Source organism: Mastomys coucha, unplaced genomic scaffold (assembly GCF_008632895.1).
Source record: "Mastomys coucha isolate ucsf_1 unplaced genomic scaffold, UCSF_Mcou_1 pScaffold20, whole genome shotgun sequence".
NCBI lineage: Eukaryota > Metazoa > Chordata > Mammalia > Rodentia > Muridae > Mastomys > Mastomys coucha.
Window position 1 is genome coordinate 53,726,594 of NW_022196903.1, and position 17,070 is coordinate 53,743,663.

The window sequence follows — 17,070 nt, forward strand, 5'->3', positions numbered from 1 at the left end:
ATCATGTATCTTTTCTGATAATGCAATAAAACTTAAAATAAATAAATAAATATTTTAATCTAAAAAAATGAAGAGTTATTGTTAAATAGTGTTGTATTGGTGTGTCAGGCTCACAATGGGTCAAGTGTCTTGTTATCAACACGCTAGAGTCATCTGAGAAGGGGGACTCTCAACAGGAAAAAAAAGTGTCCTAACATCTGGCTGTTGGCAAGCCTGTAAGGCATTTTCTTAATTAGTGATCGATAGGGGTGGGCCCAGGCCATTGTAGGTGGGAGACACTCCTGGGCTGGTGGTCCTTGGTTCTATAAAACAAACAAACTTTGCAAGCTGAGATCCAGACAGTAAGCAACACTCCTTGATGGCCTCTGCATCAAATCCTACTTCCAGATTCTTGCCCTGTTTGACTTCTTGCCTTGACTGCTTTCAATGATTGACCATGTTGTGTAAATTTAAGCAGAACAAACCCTTTTCTCCCTAAGTTGCTTTTGGTCATGGTGTTTCATCAAAGCAATAGAAACCCTAAGTCTGCAGCCATAGCTGGTGTTTCTCAGGATTACTTGGATTTAGGAAGTTTCACCCTTATTAGAGATGAATTTGGTGTCTTCCAGTGTCTATCTCCTTTTTCCTATGGTGTTCTGTACATCCACCTAAGAGAAGTCCCCAACTTCTAGCATAGGGTCCTTCCATTTTTGGCAGCTGCCTGGTAACATTCCCAAACAAGAAGGAAATCGGATAATTTTAGGAGCAGCGCCCTTTCATCAGGAGGCCATCTATCTCATCTCAGTAAAGCCTGGGAGAGTCCACACGAAGTCTAGCCTGCCACAATTATAATTTGCTTAAATTGCATCTTCGGTATCTTGTGATTCCTACAAGTTCACAAGAGTGAAGGTCCTCAGAATATATCTTCTTTCGAAGCCTCTGATTCCAGGGCAGCGCCTTGCCTCCGCCATGAGTCAGGCTCTCCGCCTTAGGCCGTCGCCTGTGTAGCGCAGGAAGCCCCCCGCCCACGTTTTATCCTGCCGCTCGGGAGACCGGCTTCTCCTGCGGGCGAGCTGCGGGGCGGCGCAAGCTGACGTCACCGCGGCGGAGCCTTGGGCGCCTGTGCGGGGCGGGCAGACGCTCCTGGCGGGCGAGCGTGTGCAGTTCGGCGGGGAGTCTGGGCTGCTGCTCCACCTGGGGCAGCGAGGTGAGCGGAGTGCGGGGAAGCCCCGGGAGTGTGCTAGGCGCAGCGGGGGCGAGCGGGCGGCCCTGAGAGTCTCGGCGTGGGGGCGAGGAAACCGCGTGGTGTGGGTTGTGAAAGTCTGGAGGAAACAAGGACTGACAAGTCAGTCATTTCTCCTACAGAAACTTGTGCGGTGCGGTGATAGCGGGAGGATAAAGTCCAACCTTATTTGCTCCAAGTGTTTGGAGAGGATAAGAGATCTTGGATGGGTAGATTAAACTGGTTGAACTAAAGTCTGCACTACAGTGGAGAAGTTTTCAAGGGGACTGAACAGCCTGTTCTTAACACCCCACCCCACCCCACCCCCGGACCTAAAGTTTGTCAATTTTAGGTGTATTGTTACTGGGCTCCCTTTCGAACCTTTCTGTGGAGAGTTGAATCTTACTTTTATTGTTATGTTTTGCCTTTGACTTTACATTTTGTTCTTTGACAATTGCATGCGTGGATGAAATGCATTCTGATTACTCTTTTCTGTTTTCAACTTTCATTTATTTACCTATTCATTTATTTTATTCATTAATTCTCGACTGGATTTATTAATAAATAGATTATTTATTTATTAATTTTTAACTTTCTATGACTCCCAGGCTGGCTAAGAACTCGAGCTCAAACAATTCTCTTGTCTCAGCCATTCCAGCACTGGGACTATGCTGGGGCTATTGAGTTTTAATAATTAACTTTAAAAATTGACCTGTTTATTACAGTAGTTACTAAAATAATACTGAAAAGGTTTCTGTGGATAGTTGAGTCTTAACTTTTATTATTACTTTTTGCCTTTGCCTTTAACCATCATTTCCCATTCCCTGGGAAGTCGCTGAGAGATTTTGAACTCCTAATTCATTTACTTATAAAGACAAATGAAGTGTTGAGGGAATCACTCAAAGGTGGTAGTCTACCAGTTATTTAAAATGGATGTGAGTAGATAGGAGTTGACCAAGATTCTTTCTCCTGCTCCACTGATGATTAACCTCAGTGGTACGTGCATTTTCTCAGGAAGGGTGACTGCAGTGTTGGTGAGATCAGAGACCCTATGGAAGCTGGGTGGATGTCTGGGTTTGTTTTGAGCCTTGGGGGAAATGGCTAGAAATTAAGGCCAGGGAGCATCCGGTAAGTAAGCTGTCATAAATCCTTTAAGTTATCGTGCAGGGTAAAGAGTACGTTTCTAGAGAGTATTAAGTTTTGTGACTTCCCTCTGAAGGCATTCCAGGTGATCATCGTCCTTCAAAGAAAGAGGAAGACTCCCAGAGGAACTGTCCTCACTGTGGAGATGGGCCTGGTTCCTGGCCCATCATGAGTATACTGGAGAAAAGAAGGCATAGGAAGTAAGGGACAACTTACTTTAAAAGAAGAAGAAAACATTTCACTTTACATGAATCATTCCATTAGTTTGACTTAAACTCTTCGTGTCCCTGGAATAATTACAAGGAGTGGACTTTAGTGTGCAAGTGTGTTTTATAGCCACTCTCGTGCTCACACTCAAGCTACCTACCAGGTAGGCAGTTTAACCACATGTTCTCGTAGGGCAGGAAATCTAGAGTCTAGAGGAAAAGGACTATGAACTTGTATCAGTGATCACCGAGTCTGTCTTGCTCTTCTTTTTATCTTCCCCTTCCTCCTCCCGTTCTTTCCCTTTCCCCTCTCCCTTCTCTCCCCTCTGTCTAACCTGTATATGTTGGAAAGGCAGTCAAGTGTCCTTTCTCAGGCCATCCACTCTGTTGCCTTGTTTTTCCAGAGAATCTCACACTATCGTCTGGCCTCACCAAGTAGGCTTTGTGGCTTATCAGCTAGTCTCAGGTACTCCCCTGTCTGCCCATTGCTTCGTCACTAGCATTCTGATAACAACTCGGGCCTTAATGTTTGCAAGGGCTCTAATGACTGAGCTTTCTCCTTGGTCCATGAATGTATATTTAATATCTATATATCCTGCAAGTCCTGACAGTAGCTCACTATAAAGACATGCAGGAAAGAGATAAGAACATATGTGCTGAGAGGAAAATGAAGGTTGAACTTGGGTCTATAAACTAGACCGCTCCTTTTCTACCATTTAATAAGTCACTTCACATCTATGTGACAATTTCTTCTTGAGACCAGGAAACAAGGAATTTGTTAACATGATCCATATTTTATTGAAGGAACCATGAATGGTTTCCTGTATCGTTCATTTGAAGTTCCAGCAAAATAGTACATTTAGTGTTGTCACTGGAAATGCTAAGTGATTTAATTGTTCACACTTTTGTACTATGCAAGTCTTAAACAAACGGGAGTCATGACCTTTGAGGTGCTGGGGACCCAATTCTAGGAGGTCTGTAGCTCATGTCCTCTCTTGCCAAGTTAAGTTCGAAGTTGTAAGGTCCAAAGAAGACAACATATTGTTTGGAAACTGTAAAATATTATATGTATCTGCAAATAACATTGTATAAGATACTATATTAAATATAATTTAAAATTGCAGTCAACTTGAAACTATTGGTAGATTTTTATAATAATGAAAATGTGCTGTATGTCTTACTTATGTCATGTACAGCATATCTGAGCTCCTACTGTCCACATTTCAAGTCTCATAGAGCTGGTGGGTCCTGCTCTAGACAACATACCTCTAGGGGCATTTAATTGGTACACACATAGAAGTTAATTTAGGCTGTCTTTTTATTGTAAAACATATTGTAGTTATAACCTCTTGCCTTTTAATAACTACAATTTTGTTTTGCTTTTTTGTTTTTTGTTTTTTGGGTTTTTTGTTTGTTTGTTTGTTTTTGAGAAGGGATTTCTCTGTGTAGTCCTGACTGTCCTGGAACTCACTCTGTATTCCAGGCTGGCCTTGAACTCAGAAATCTGCCCTCCTCTGCCTCCCAAGTGCTGGGATTAAAGACGTGTGCCACCACTGCCTGGCTTACAATTTTGTTATTAAAATTATTATTAATGAATGCAGAAAGAATACAATTGCAGGAAGAGTAGAAATTGAGGAAATAAAATTTTTCCATTATTTCAATGTGTACCTATAGTGGTAAAGAAATCTAAGAGACCCTGGTCTTACCTTTGCACCCTGTGATCTAACTTAGATTTGTAATCTCTCTGACTCTTTGCTCTTGTTCAATAACATGGAGATGATGTTACTGTGGCACAATACAAAATATATTTGATCTTTGCCTCATCCCAGTCAGAGACCACCCCCATCCTTAGTATCTTCTGAGATTTTGTGTCTTTTGTTCTTCTTAGTAGGGTTAACTTATCAGAGATTCATCACAGAATTACACTGTCCTTCCCAACCAGAGTGCCTAGTTTGTTTACAGCCCAGTTTCTGTGAATGAGGGCTCCCAGGTAGCCTGAGGATGGGCATGGTCTCAGAAAGGCCTAGTGATGAGAGATTTAAGTCTTAGCTCCACCTATGGACCTCTGAAACAGAGCTGGTGGTTCAGCTCTGTAAAACTTGTTAAGCAGTAATACAGGAACAAATAGATTCACTTGTCTGATAAATGCATTGACACTCAGAGAAGGGGCCATCTCTCAGTTCTGCAGGATAGAAGCTAAACGCTCTCTTGATGAGGACCCTACTTGCCATCTCTGTGAGTAGGTATTTTTCCTGTCATTCATCCGTGTCATTTATAACAACTGTCTTTTTGTTTTCTTTTGTGCTTTTGATATAGGTTCTAACTGTGTAGCTGTTGTTGGCCTGGAACTTGCTATGTAGACCAGAGCTGACCTTGAACTTGCAGTTCTTCCCCTTCCTCTGCCTCCCAACTGCTGGGATTATAGTTACACACTACCATGCTTGCCTATCAATGTCCTTTAACTTTGGTAAAACATAAGTAGAGAGTGAACCTATTGGTATTTGTTCAACGTAAGAGAGGCTGTGGGAAGCATGAATTATAACCCGTCATTTAGAAGTACAGATAACAGCCTGCTGCTTGGATTGGTGTCTAAAATAGAGGCTGTCTAGTGGGACTGAACCCTTAGTGGGTGGCCAGTGAGATAGAGTTAGAGTACAATTGAATTATTGGATACCAAAGTTGGTGTTCGCTAGAAAGATACTTGGTGTGTGCCTGTCTCCAGTCCAGTTACAGGGGTGTTCATTTTATGAGAGTGCGATAGAAGAGAAACACTGTAAAATGTATACTTGAGAAATTATAGAGCAACAGGCTACTTCTAGTTAAAATCTAGTAGTATAACTTGTCGTGGGTAAATCTAGTAGTGCCGTTTCACTTCACACCTTCAAATCTAAGCCACAAACAGAATTTATTTGGCAGTGTGGCATTGATTTAGTGTATAAGAAGCCACCTTAGGGAGTGGATCCATTTCTGTACAGATCTTTTTTTGCTACTTCATTTCCGTAAATATGCATTGCATCTTGAATTCCAGGTATAGATACAGATCTCCCTACCCCCAGGAAAATGTGCTCAGTCTTTCTTCAGAGTTCCACCTTTGGAAGCTGAGTAATGATCCGCAAAGGTCATAAATACTTACCACTTTACTAAGAGTTTATTCAAAGGGCTTGAGTTCTCAGCAAAAAACAGTTACCACTGTTTCCTTCGTTCTTATTTTCTCATTTTAAATGAGAAAAGACTCAACAGATGCCAGGTTTTACTCTACCTCGTAGGTCCAGGGTATGCCCTGAAGCTTGAGTTATAGGAAGTGCTCACAACTGACTTCATCTCAGCTTCTGCTAATCATAAATGTATGACTTTCAACAAACATTTATATTATTGTTTTTATTAAAATAGTACATTGCAACAATGTAGCCTTGACTGAGTTAATACGGATTTGAATTTAAAATATCTTCATGATCAACGATCATACTTTCATTATAAACATTGAAAAACGTTGTTTATTTTCTTATTCTAAAAAGTTGCAAGTAAACAATACAGCCATCTAGTCCAGAGCAGTCGGTGGTACCTGCCGTAGCTGACACAGCTTGATCGTTAGTGCAGTACTGGAGGACTGGCTGTTGCACAGGCGAGTTCTCTTTCTTTTGTCTTTCCATTGTCTTTATCTAGGATTCATCTAAATTTGCCACCTTATAGTTGACTGCTATATGTTTAGTTTAGTCCAATATATAAAAAAAGAAGCCTTGTTTTATTCATGGTCTTGACATTAAAGAAGACATGAATGTTCACAGTTCCTTTCCTTATGTGTTTGATGCTGTCTCATGACTCTGTTTTAGGGGAACAATATCAGACGAGGAAGTGCCTGTCTAAGTGCATCCTGTCCGTCTCCCAGGGGATGAGAGGCTGAGACATGTTCTTATGGATCATAAACACCTTGACGAAGGCTTTTACCTTTCCCTTTGCCAATAAGGTGTGTCTTCGGAGACACATTTGAGCTCTGGGTATCCTGTTTCTCCTCAAACTTCTGCTTCGTGATTTTGGACCTCATTCGGGGAACATGTTGCCCTTTATAGTTGTTTTAGCGACATATTTTAAAGGAGTCTCACTCCTGTATTTCTGATCCTTTTTTTCTCTGTAGTGCAGTTAGCTGTACCTTTCCTTTACTTGTTAAACTATTTGTGTCACAACCGACTCATGCAATTTGATTTTGTTATTGGGTTCTTAATCCAGTGCTATCTGTATTTGATTTGCTACTCAGATTGTCCCAGCTTTTGCCACAAAGTTGGATGCTGTGCTGTTTTTATGTAGTTACCACTACCATCATTTTTTGAAGCATTTCCTTCTGCTAGTATCCGAAACATTTCTAGGCTCATTGTCATGTATCTAACCTGACACTCTGGTTGTTTATTTAGAGTGATACTGAAAACTAAGTTTATTTTGGGGACCAGGTATCCTCTGAGTCTCGGTATTTTATTAGTAGAATCCCGGGCCTGTGTGTCTGTGCATGCTAGTAGGCATTCTCTCACTATATATGCTCTCCACCTAGACTACACTATATTCAGCTTCTATGTTAGATAAGGCCTGACTATAGTCCTCAGTTTGAATTTCCTCTTTTTACAAAACAGGTAAATTTGGCAAGATGTAGGGGCTGAAGTTTTAAAATCAAATATTGACCTAATAAGTATTATAAAATGCACATTCCACATATTATTAGCTTCTGTTTTTTAGGCTCTGGTAAGGAACCAGAACTATTTTATTAGCTTAGTAGCTTCATTAAGATGTATACTGACTAATAACAATGTATATTAACGGACGTTGCGTAGACACTCTTTGAGATTTTTCAGTGTCCTTATGTCAATTGTGAAGCCTTTCCTCTTCAGTGTTATCTTTGGGCAAGTCTTTAATCTTGCCTCTTCCTTCTCAAAATAAAAGTCCTTAGCAATATTTCTATTTCCTGTGCTTTTGTTTTGTTTTGTTTTGTTTTGTTTTAAAGATCAGAACGTAATCTAATATGCCCAGAATTTTAGATACTCTACCTCTATGTTTTTTAACCTTTGATTTGGTTAAATTTATAATGGTGAAATGTTAAGTTAAATTTCAAATAAATATTTATGCTGTTCCTGTTAGCAGTGATACAGACTACAATAATACATTGTAGAGGGCACAGCTTACAGAAAACACTAGAAACCAGAGTTGTTAAGCAGGCAGGCTCTTTTCTTTTCTTTTCTTTCCGAGACAGGGTTTCTCTGTGTATCCCTGGCTGTCCTGGAACTCACTCTGTAGACCAGGCTGGCCTCGAACTTAGAAATCCACCTGCCTGCCTCTGCCTCTGCCTCCCAAGTGCTGGGATTAAAGGTGTGTGCCACCACCGCCTGGCCGGCTCTTTTCTTCTAAGGAAGGAAATGACACCTGCTTACCCCAAAGGTTGGAGTGGATGTTTTCTAACAACCTGGTGATCTTTTGCTATTCTATGGAGTTCAGCTTTCATCCAAATTCCCCAAGATCCTGAGCAATCCTCTCAGTCTATAGAACTTTATGAATCTTTTCTCCCTAGGTCCTTATCCTGAACACTGTTTATCAGTTAATAGATCTCGTTCTTATGGTAAAGATCACATGTACTTTGCTAAAGAGATGCACTTTGCAAGGGAATTTTGATGTAGCCATGCCTAAAGCTTTATCAGTTGTCATGTTGAAACTTTCCTCCAAAGTTTTACTGTGTTTAAATCTCTAAGAAAGTAAATCGAAGTTTTGACCCAGGGCCTGCTAAATTCATGCTGACCTGAGTTTTACTAACCTCACCCTGATCATTTCCCTGCCAGCTGGGAGTCTTGCACACACACACACACACACACACACACACACACACACACACACACACACTGCATTATTGGATTCGAGATGATGTGTCCATGGAATAGAGGTTTCTTCTACTATAATTATGGGTTCTAGTATGATTTTTGTGGAACACACACATGATATAAAATAGATTTACTACTTTAAGTCTCACAGGAATTTTGAGAAACAGTGCTGCCGTTGACTTGTGGTTTTCCGATTGCACTTATTGACATCTGATAGTGATTATGTTTATTTAATTATAAACTGGAAGTGAACAGGAATATTGACCTTAATGTAGTAGACATGTGTTGTGCATATATTAGACTCATGAAAAAGGACTGGGTAATAGATTCTGTGCTGTTCAGTTTCCTGTAAAATTCTAATTTAGAAATTCAACCCCATATTTTTTGCTTTGGCTTTCAGGACCTAAAAATCTGTGATCTCTCCCTATTCACTGATGCTTATTTTCCCATGATGCCAGTCAGGGTTAGGGTCAGAGTTCTTAGATGGTATTGTTTAGGACTTCTCCTTACCTTTCAAAATTTTGAAGCTAAGTTTCTTCGTTTATGTTTATTCCCTTTCTAAATTTTATTTGTAGTTTAGTAGTAACCATTTAGAAATAATACTATTTCTAGTCAGGTTTTAAAATCTCATTCTTACCATGATGGCAAGTAATTTTAATACCTGTGGCACATTGTCTTTTATTTATATGGATCATTGAGAATAGGGTAGGAGGAGATCTAAAGGATCCAAAAATAATAGACACTATTACATCCCTTTTTAAATAGCTATAATCTGCTGGCAGATTCAATTTTCATGAATTATGACTTATATTTTTAATTAATTTTTGTCATTTTGAGACAGTGTCTCCTGTAACACATGCTGGCTATGGACTAAGTACGAGAGAATGGTCTTGAACTACTGATTGTCTTCCTTCTATGTCCCAAATGCTGGTGTTGTATGTGTGCCACTGATTTTCTTGTTTTTAGGAGATAAGGTCCTGTGTAGCCCGGGGTAACTTCGGATTCTCCATGTAACTGATGGCTGGCCTTGAACTCCTATGGGCCACCATGTCTAGCTTACAAATACAACTTGTAGAATTTGTGTTTTTATTGAAACTATAGTACATTTATTATTTATTTTGTGTGTGTGTGTGTGTGTGTGTATGTGTGTGTGTGCACGCATGTCTCTGGGGAGTGAACTCAAGGCATGTAGCTTGTGTTAACTGTATTTAGCTGATGAGCCTGATTGTAGGCTTGCAGTGTAATCTAAAGAAAATGCAAGTTGGAGTAGGAGACTTGCACATACAGATACTCAACAAGAGCTAGCTGAAGGTAAAGAACTTAACTAGAATGTTCTTGCTCTCTGACCCAGGCTAGGTTGTTAATGCTGTAACTCAAATCTCTGTATTTATAATTAGTGACCTTTCAGACTTGTAAGGAGTGTTTTGGGGGTTGTCTTGAAAGGTTATAGCTATTTAACTTGATCTTCTTTTCCCCTCATATTCATATTTGGAGTATTAAACAAAATAGTATGAAACTTACTTCAGTAATCAATGTGGTTCTTCATAAAGTTTTGCCATTTCTTGTTAGAGATCAGGTCTAGTTCTTTGTGACTCTTCTCATTTGTTTCATGAGAGGACAAAGATTGAGTTTAACGCAGAGAAGACAGTTGTGAAAACAGAAGTATTTCCTTTAGACTCTACCAACTGTGTTCATGTTGCAGACTTGCTATTTTCAGCTAGACGTATGTGGCAGTTACCAGGTTGATATTTTCTTTAAATTTTATTTAAGTACTTGATAATGTTGAAAGAAATATGACACTATTTATTTTAAGACTTTTTAAACATCTGTGTGTGTGCACGTGTGAGTACGTGCGTGTGTTACAGTGAGCATGGAGAGGTCAAAGACAACTTGGAATTGGTTCTTCCCCTCAAACATATGGGTTCTAGGAATTAATCTTAGGTTATCAGGCAGCAGGTACCCACTGAGTTGTTTCACCAGTCCTGTTTTGTACTATTTAAAAACTCAGAGATGAATGTATATGATATAAAATATACGAAAATCTTAGGGCTTTATAAAATTGTTTAGAAATAATTCCATAATAAAAATATATCCTAAAACCTGAAGTAATGTAGACTTGTATTATCTTGTTCAGTATCATATGTAGAATTAAGGAAGTCTGAATTTCTCAATCACATTGTCTGTTTCAAATGCTGCATATGCTCAGCATAGTGGACAATGTTTGATGCTCCCTTTTAGTTTATCTCCTGATGGTTTCCAAAGGAAACAAAGTAGCACAGACAATTTTTTTTATTTAAAATAGATATTTAAAAATACAATATATTCTGAAGTTCCCCCTCACACAACTCCTACCTACCCACTTACCCAAATCCACAACCTTTATTATCTCTCTCATTAGAATGCAAACAGACATCTAAAGAATAATAAATAGTAATAAAAATTAGATAATATGAGAACAAACCAGAATAGGACAAAACAAAAGAAGAACCAGAGCCATAGTGGCTATTCCTGGTTGTCAACTCGACTATATCAGGAATGAACTACAATCCAGAATTGGAAGGCTCACCTGTGGTCCTAATCTGGAGGCTTAGAGATACAAGTTTGTGACCTGGATCTTGGCATGGAGATCTTGAGGCTTAGTGGCTATGAATTCCAGAAGATTAAGGCAGGAAGATCTCTGAGTTCAAGGTTATCTGGGACTAAAGGTGTGGTGGCACACACCTTTAATCTGGGCCACACCTTTTGCTGGAGACCTGTATAAGGACTTTGGAAGAAGGAAGGCTCTCTCTTCTCTGCCTGCTCGCCTTGTGGGACTGAGCAACTGCTGGATCTTTGGACTTCTATTCACAGCTGCTGCTGATCATTGTTGGGAGTTGATTGTTGGGAATTAGACTACAGACTGTAAGTCGTCAATAAATTCCTTTACTGCATAAAGACTACCATAAGTTCTGTGACTCTAGAGAACCCTGACTAATACAAGAGCCAAAGAGAAAGGTCAGTAAATGTATAGACACACTTTTGAGTACACAAAAATCTCTTAAAATAAAACCAGAAACCATAATGTAAACCTGTAAAGTTTAAAAAAAAAAAGTCCTGGCAAACCATTCTGAGGCAAAAACCTCTAAAAATGCCACTGAGTTTATTATGTGTTCAGCATCTACTACTAGGCATGGGGTCTGGCCTTCCAAGTGGTTTATATCCCCAGTAAGACTCTGTTGGAGAAAAGTGATTTTTTGATTGTGACTACTTATTAACAGGAGACAGCTTCTGGGGACTGTGTCCACTTCCCCTCTCAGGTCTGGGTCACAGGTAATATTTAAACTGATACCGTTGTGTTTAGCTGCAATACTAAACACAAATTAAAGACTTGTCTGTGTGGCCTTTTTTACACATCAGGAACCAGGATTTTGTTAAATTGTTTTTTTATGTAATTTGTTGGCTCATTGCTGCTGACTTTGAGCTTTGGCCAGGGTATATCTGTGGCTGGTGCTTCCTGATCTTGGTTGAAGATATAGCGTCTCTAGTCCCTGAAACTCAGTGCCTATGGTATAGTAGAGGAAAAACTCTTCTCCCTTCTCAGGTTGATTATTGGGCGACATGTGAACTGATCTGAGGAGAACCAGACCAATAAGGGAAATTTTAACTGCACATTGAGAGAAGACTAAAAGACAAAGGGAAAAGATAGAATTGGGGCCTATTTATATACTTATTATTTGAGACAGGGTCTTAACCATGCATAACCTGACCTTGAATTCCTGAGATCCTCCTGCCTAAGCCTGCATAGTGCAAGGATTACAGACCTAGGCTCCACTCTTCTCCATTCACATTTTCGTCTTAAAATGGGCAGGTGGGGAGGGGTGCAGTTCTGAGAAAACAAACCACTTTAATGTAATGAGGTCTTGGACCACATGATAACTGGGTACATAAAGCCACTTGCCCCATGTTTGACAACCTGAATTCAGTCCTCAGGCCCCACAGGGCCTGGTGGTGGAAGGAGAGACTGACTCCTACAAGTTGTTCTCTGGCCTCCACATGAGTGGGTGTGCAGGTGCACGCGGTACACAGTACTGCACACAAATGTAATGATGTAACTTTTTACAACAGCAGACGGATGATGTGGTAGTTATGTGACAGTGTTTATAATTGGACTGACCCTCCCTTTAAGTTTCTAGAATGGGTTTATGAGAAGACTTCTTTTTGTATTCTATACTTTGAAGCAGATAAGGGTTTGCGGAGGGGGGGGGCGGGGATTTGAGTGTCTTAAGCTCAAAATTATAGTCCTCCTTACTCTGGCCTCAGGACTTAACACCCTGTAAATGTGTCCAGGCCTCTCCTGTGAACTGAACCCCATTTGACAATCTATTTTATCTCTGCTGAGAGTCTGCCAACACATTTCATTGTTTGAGAATAGTAGACAGTATAAGTTGGTCAGAATATCTAACTGGAAGGAGCGAGCTGCCAAAATAGGAGTGAAGGAAAATGTCCTTGTTCGCAGTTTAGTTAAGTTGGTAGAATGCTTGACTGGAGTGGTGGGGAAGGCAAAGGTTGATGTTGAATCTTGCTAAGTTGCACTTACGTTTTTCACAGAACTTGGAGTTTGCTGATTTGGCTAGACTGACTAGGAATCCCTAAGGATCTTCCTGTCTTCAGCTCTCTGCCACTGAAATTACAGGCATCCCTGACATGTTTACACAGCTGCTGGGGATTGAACTCTGGTCTTCATGATTTAACAGAAAGCATTTGACTCACAGAACCATACCTACCCAGTTCTCATTTTGTTTTTTTGTATATTTGCCTATTTTTGCGATTATTTATTTTATGGTGGCTATATGTACATGTATCTGTGTGTGTGTGTGTGTGTGTGTGTGTGTGTGTGTGTGTGTATGTGTGTATACTACAGAACACCTGTGGAGGTCAGAGGACAACTTGCAGTAGTTGGTTCTTTCCTTTCACCATCTAGGATAAAGGGATTGAACTCAGATTGTCAAGCTTGGTGGCAAGTGCATTTACCCACTGAAGCATCTTCCTGGTCCAGAAAAGACCTGAGTTTAGTTCCTGGTACCCATTTTTGGTCAGCTTATAACCACCTTTAACTGAATCTCCAGAGGATCTAGTGCCACCTTCTTGCCTCTTTGGGCACCTGCACACACACACACACACACACACACACACTCACAAATACACACACAAATACACAGTGACATATAAAATCTTTTAAAATCTTAAAGAAAAAAAGAAAACTTAAGGAAATATATTTTTGCAAAAAGAAGACTCAAAGAGGGCAAGGCAGTTAGTCATCTAGAAGTCATCTTGTTCGTGCTTAGTTGGTTTTAACAAAAGTTCATTTGTAACTCTAGAACCCGAGGTCCTTTCTGTAATACTCATATACATGCCCCCTTTGCAAGCAGACCTGCCCTAGTTTTCTACACTAACTGGCCGAAGCTTCGCCCAGTATTCATCACGCAACAGTCAGAATGCTCTTTGAAAATAACAATTAGGGTTTCTATTTCTGTGATAAAATACCATGACCAAAAGTAACTTTGAGATTAATTTTACTTTAAAGCTTATAAATGCATCACTGAGGGAATGCAGAGTAGGAACCTGGAGGCAGGAACTGAAGCAGCATCGGGGAGGAGTGTAGTTCCTCCTGGCTCCCTCTCCGTTTTCTTTCTTTTGTAATTCAAGACCATCTACCTACCCAGGGACAGGACCATCTACAGTGAGCTGGGCTTTTGCTTATCATCAATCAAGAGAGTAAATGTCCTATGTCCCACAGGCTTGCCCACAGACCTTTCTGGTGCAGAATTTTTTTTTTTTTCAATTGAGATTCCCTCAAACAAAATAACTCTAGCTTGTGTTAAGTTGACATAAAACTAGCCAGGCATATACCTGTCTCTCTTTATCTGTCTTGTCCTCAGATCATGGCTACTGTGATGGGTGTACAGGCTGGTTTTGTGTGTCATTTTGATACGGGCTGGAATTATCATAGAGAAAGGAGCTTCAGTTGGGGAAATGCCTCCATGAGATCCAGCTGTGGGACATTTTCTCAATTAGTGATCAAGAGGGGAGGGCCCATAGTGGGTGGTGCCATCCCTGGGCTGATAGTCTTGGGTTCTATAAGAGAGCAGGCTGAGCAAGCCAGGGAAAGCAAGCCAGTAAGTAACACTCCTCCATGGCCTCTGCACCAGCTCCTGCTTCCTGACCTGCTTGAGTTCCAATCCTGACTTCCCTTGGTGATGAACAGCCATGTGGAAGTGTAAGCTGAATAAACCCTTTCCTCCCCAACTTGCTTCTTGGTCATGATGTCTGTGCCGGAATAGAAACCCTAAGACAATGACTAAGACAATGGAAAAGCCTAGAACTGTATCAGTGGACTGATTACAAACCCAGTCACCAAGCAGGCTTAGAGTGTTTTCAGTACTGGATGCTTTAAGGTGGATGTGTCAGATGATGGGTACCTGAAAAACACTTCACAACAGAAGGCATTTTAAGTGTAAGGAATAATTTCTTAAATTAAAAACCATGGTTTATGTGGGTTTTTTTTTTCTTCTCCATTTGTGATTTGAAGCCTCTAACTCCTTGCCAGTACTATTATCTTTGCATTAATGTCAGTAAGTAGTTTAGCTACTTAATCATAATCAGTGGCTCTGTGGCTGTCAGCAGAGATTAGCTCTCCATATTAGAGAATTGTGTATAGTAGAAAAAATGTACATGTCTAGCTCTGTACTCTGACCTGTGGCTGCTAGCACGTACTGTAGTTAACACACGGTCAGGTCTGTCTGTCTGAGGACAGCATTGACCTGTGTATTGCCCTACTTGGGTGTACATTTCATCATATATAAAGCAAGTTCTGGGACACAGAAAATGGGAAAACTCCATTTGATTAGCAGTCCTCTAGAAACCACAAAACAACAAAGTAGGATGTTAAATATTTCTCTCAGGAAAGTCCGGATACGGTCCGAGTTGATTTCCTTTATGTTAAAAACAGAAAAGGGGGCAGTCTAATGAACAGTACACATAACAGGAAGGCCACCATAGGAAAGATTACTGTGAATGTGAAGGTGGTGGGCACTTGTGTGAATTATCTAATTTAACGAGAGGGCAAATGCTGTGGTATGGTATTATGGCTTCATTCTCCCTTTGGTTTTTTAATCCTTAATGTACTTTTTTTGTTTCAACTTAGGGTAATGCGTTTTTCCATATGAGAGCTCCAGAATTTGTTCCATTCTCTCTCCCTTCTCCTGAGTCTTCCTCAGCACTGCTAAGTGGTATTCCTGTCTAATCCACATGGTTGTAACTCTTGAGTCAGGAGGGCCCTAAGCCTGTGAGGGAGGCTGTAGGACCCTACTTAGGAATGAAGTGGCTTCTCAGCAGTGAGGGTACAGACCCAGCTCAGCTACTGGGAAGACAACCAGCTGCACACACGGTTAACATTGTTGCTGGTATATCAATTCCAGATCAATATCTGTTAGCGCAGGTGATTTTTCTTTGGTTCTTTAGCCTTTGGTTCTAGTTACAGCCTTTTATTAGTGAATGTTTTACAAAAAACAAAACAAACAAACAAACAAACAAAAACCACCTCATTTTTGTCTTGAGCCAATGACCAGTTTAAGTCAAGTGATATGTTCTTGATTCTTATGGTGTTTTAGAAGGATAGAAGGTAACCACCATAGCTGGTCACACTAGGGTTAGTAGTAGGATTTGATTGTGTGTTTGCATTGACTTGTTTTGGTTTCTGAAGATGTGGAGAGATTTAACAAAATATTTAGAGTATAGCAGTATAGTTTCTATATCACTTGTGCCTTTTTTCAAATGCTTCAGAATAAACTGGCTAATTATCATGATATACTTTAGTGTTCCATTATTAAAAATAAATAGTAATAAATGCAGTGTTTGGGGTATAAAACATTATTCAGAAATGCTTTTTGCCTGGCACACATTTGGATTCCTCTCTATCTTTTCTATCTATCTGTAATGCTTGTTGTTTTTGGAACTTCATTCTGAGACTTTAAACTCTCATGTGTTTGAGAGAATACTGCCCAACATTTTTTAAAATATTGATTCTAGCCCACAACACCCAGAGGAAGCTCCACTCCCAGGTACTCTGACACACCCAGGATCAGAGACCTTGGTCACAAGATCTGCAGCCAGTCCCACAACACCCAGATGAAGCTCAACTCCCAGGTGCTTTGACACACCCGGGATCAGAGGTAAGCAGGAACCAACATTTGTCCCAACACTGGGAGTAACTGGGACCAGGCACTTAGGAACTCCGCCAGCCTAGTGACTCTGGTTCCTTCCAGTCTGTCTGGCTTAGTGTTCCGAGCAGACCTTGGGCACAGGCTCTGCAGTCAGTCCCACAACACACAGAGAAAGCCACACTTCCAGGTGATCTAACAAGCCCAGGATCCCAGAATCACAGGATCACAGAGGCAGCTTGACTCTGAGGAGTTCTGAAACAAACCAGGATCACAGGAAGGACAGGGTCCAGTCAGATTTAGCAAGGGCAGGTAGCACTAGAGTTAACAAGATGGCAGGAGGCAAGCGTAAGAAAATAAACAACACAAACCAAGGTCACTTACCATCATCAGAACCCAATACTCCCACCATAGCAAGTCCTGGCCACACCATCACACCGGAAACACAAGATTCAGATATAAAATCACTT

At 40.5% G+C, this 17,070-nt stretch overlaps 1 protein-coding gene and 1 pseudogene across 7 annotated transcripts in view; one reads left to right on the forward strand and one right to left on the reverse strand.

Moving 5' to 3' along the window:
* Positions 1-950, reverse strand: part of LOC116099860 — a 20,266-nt pseudogene extending 19,316 nt beyond the window's left edge.
* Abcg2 (ATP binding cassette subfamily G member 2 (Junior blood group)) overlaps positions 1-17,070 on the forward strand; it is a 123,233-nt gene that overhangs the window by 64,535 nt on the left and 41,628 nt on the right. Inside the window, exon 1 of one of the 7 annotated variants that reach the window (XM_031382033.1) lies at positions 1,051-1,186. The exons of 4 other annotated variants lie outside the window; for them this stretch is intronic. The gene's annotated coding sequence lies outside the window, so the exon portion shown is untranslated. Of the gene's footprint in view, positions 1-1,050; positions 1,187-1,267; positions 1,325-16,573; positions 16,613-17,070 lie in introns of those variants that run through there. 2 more of the 7 variants (XM_031382036.1, XM_031382035.1) reach the window with 2 other exon arrangements.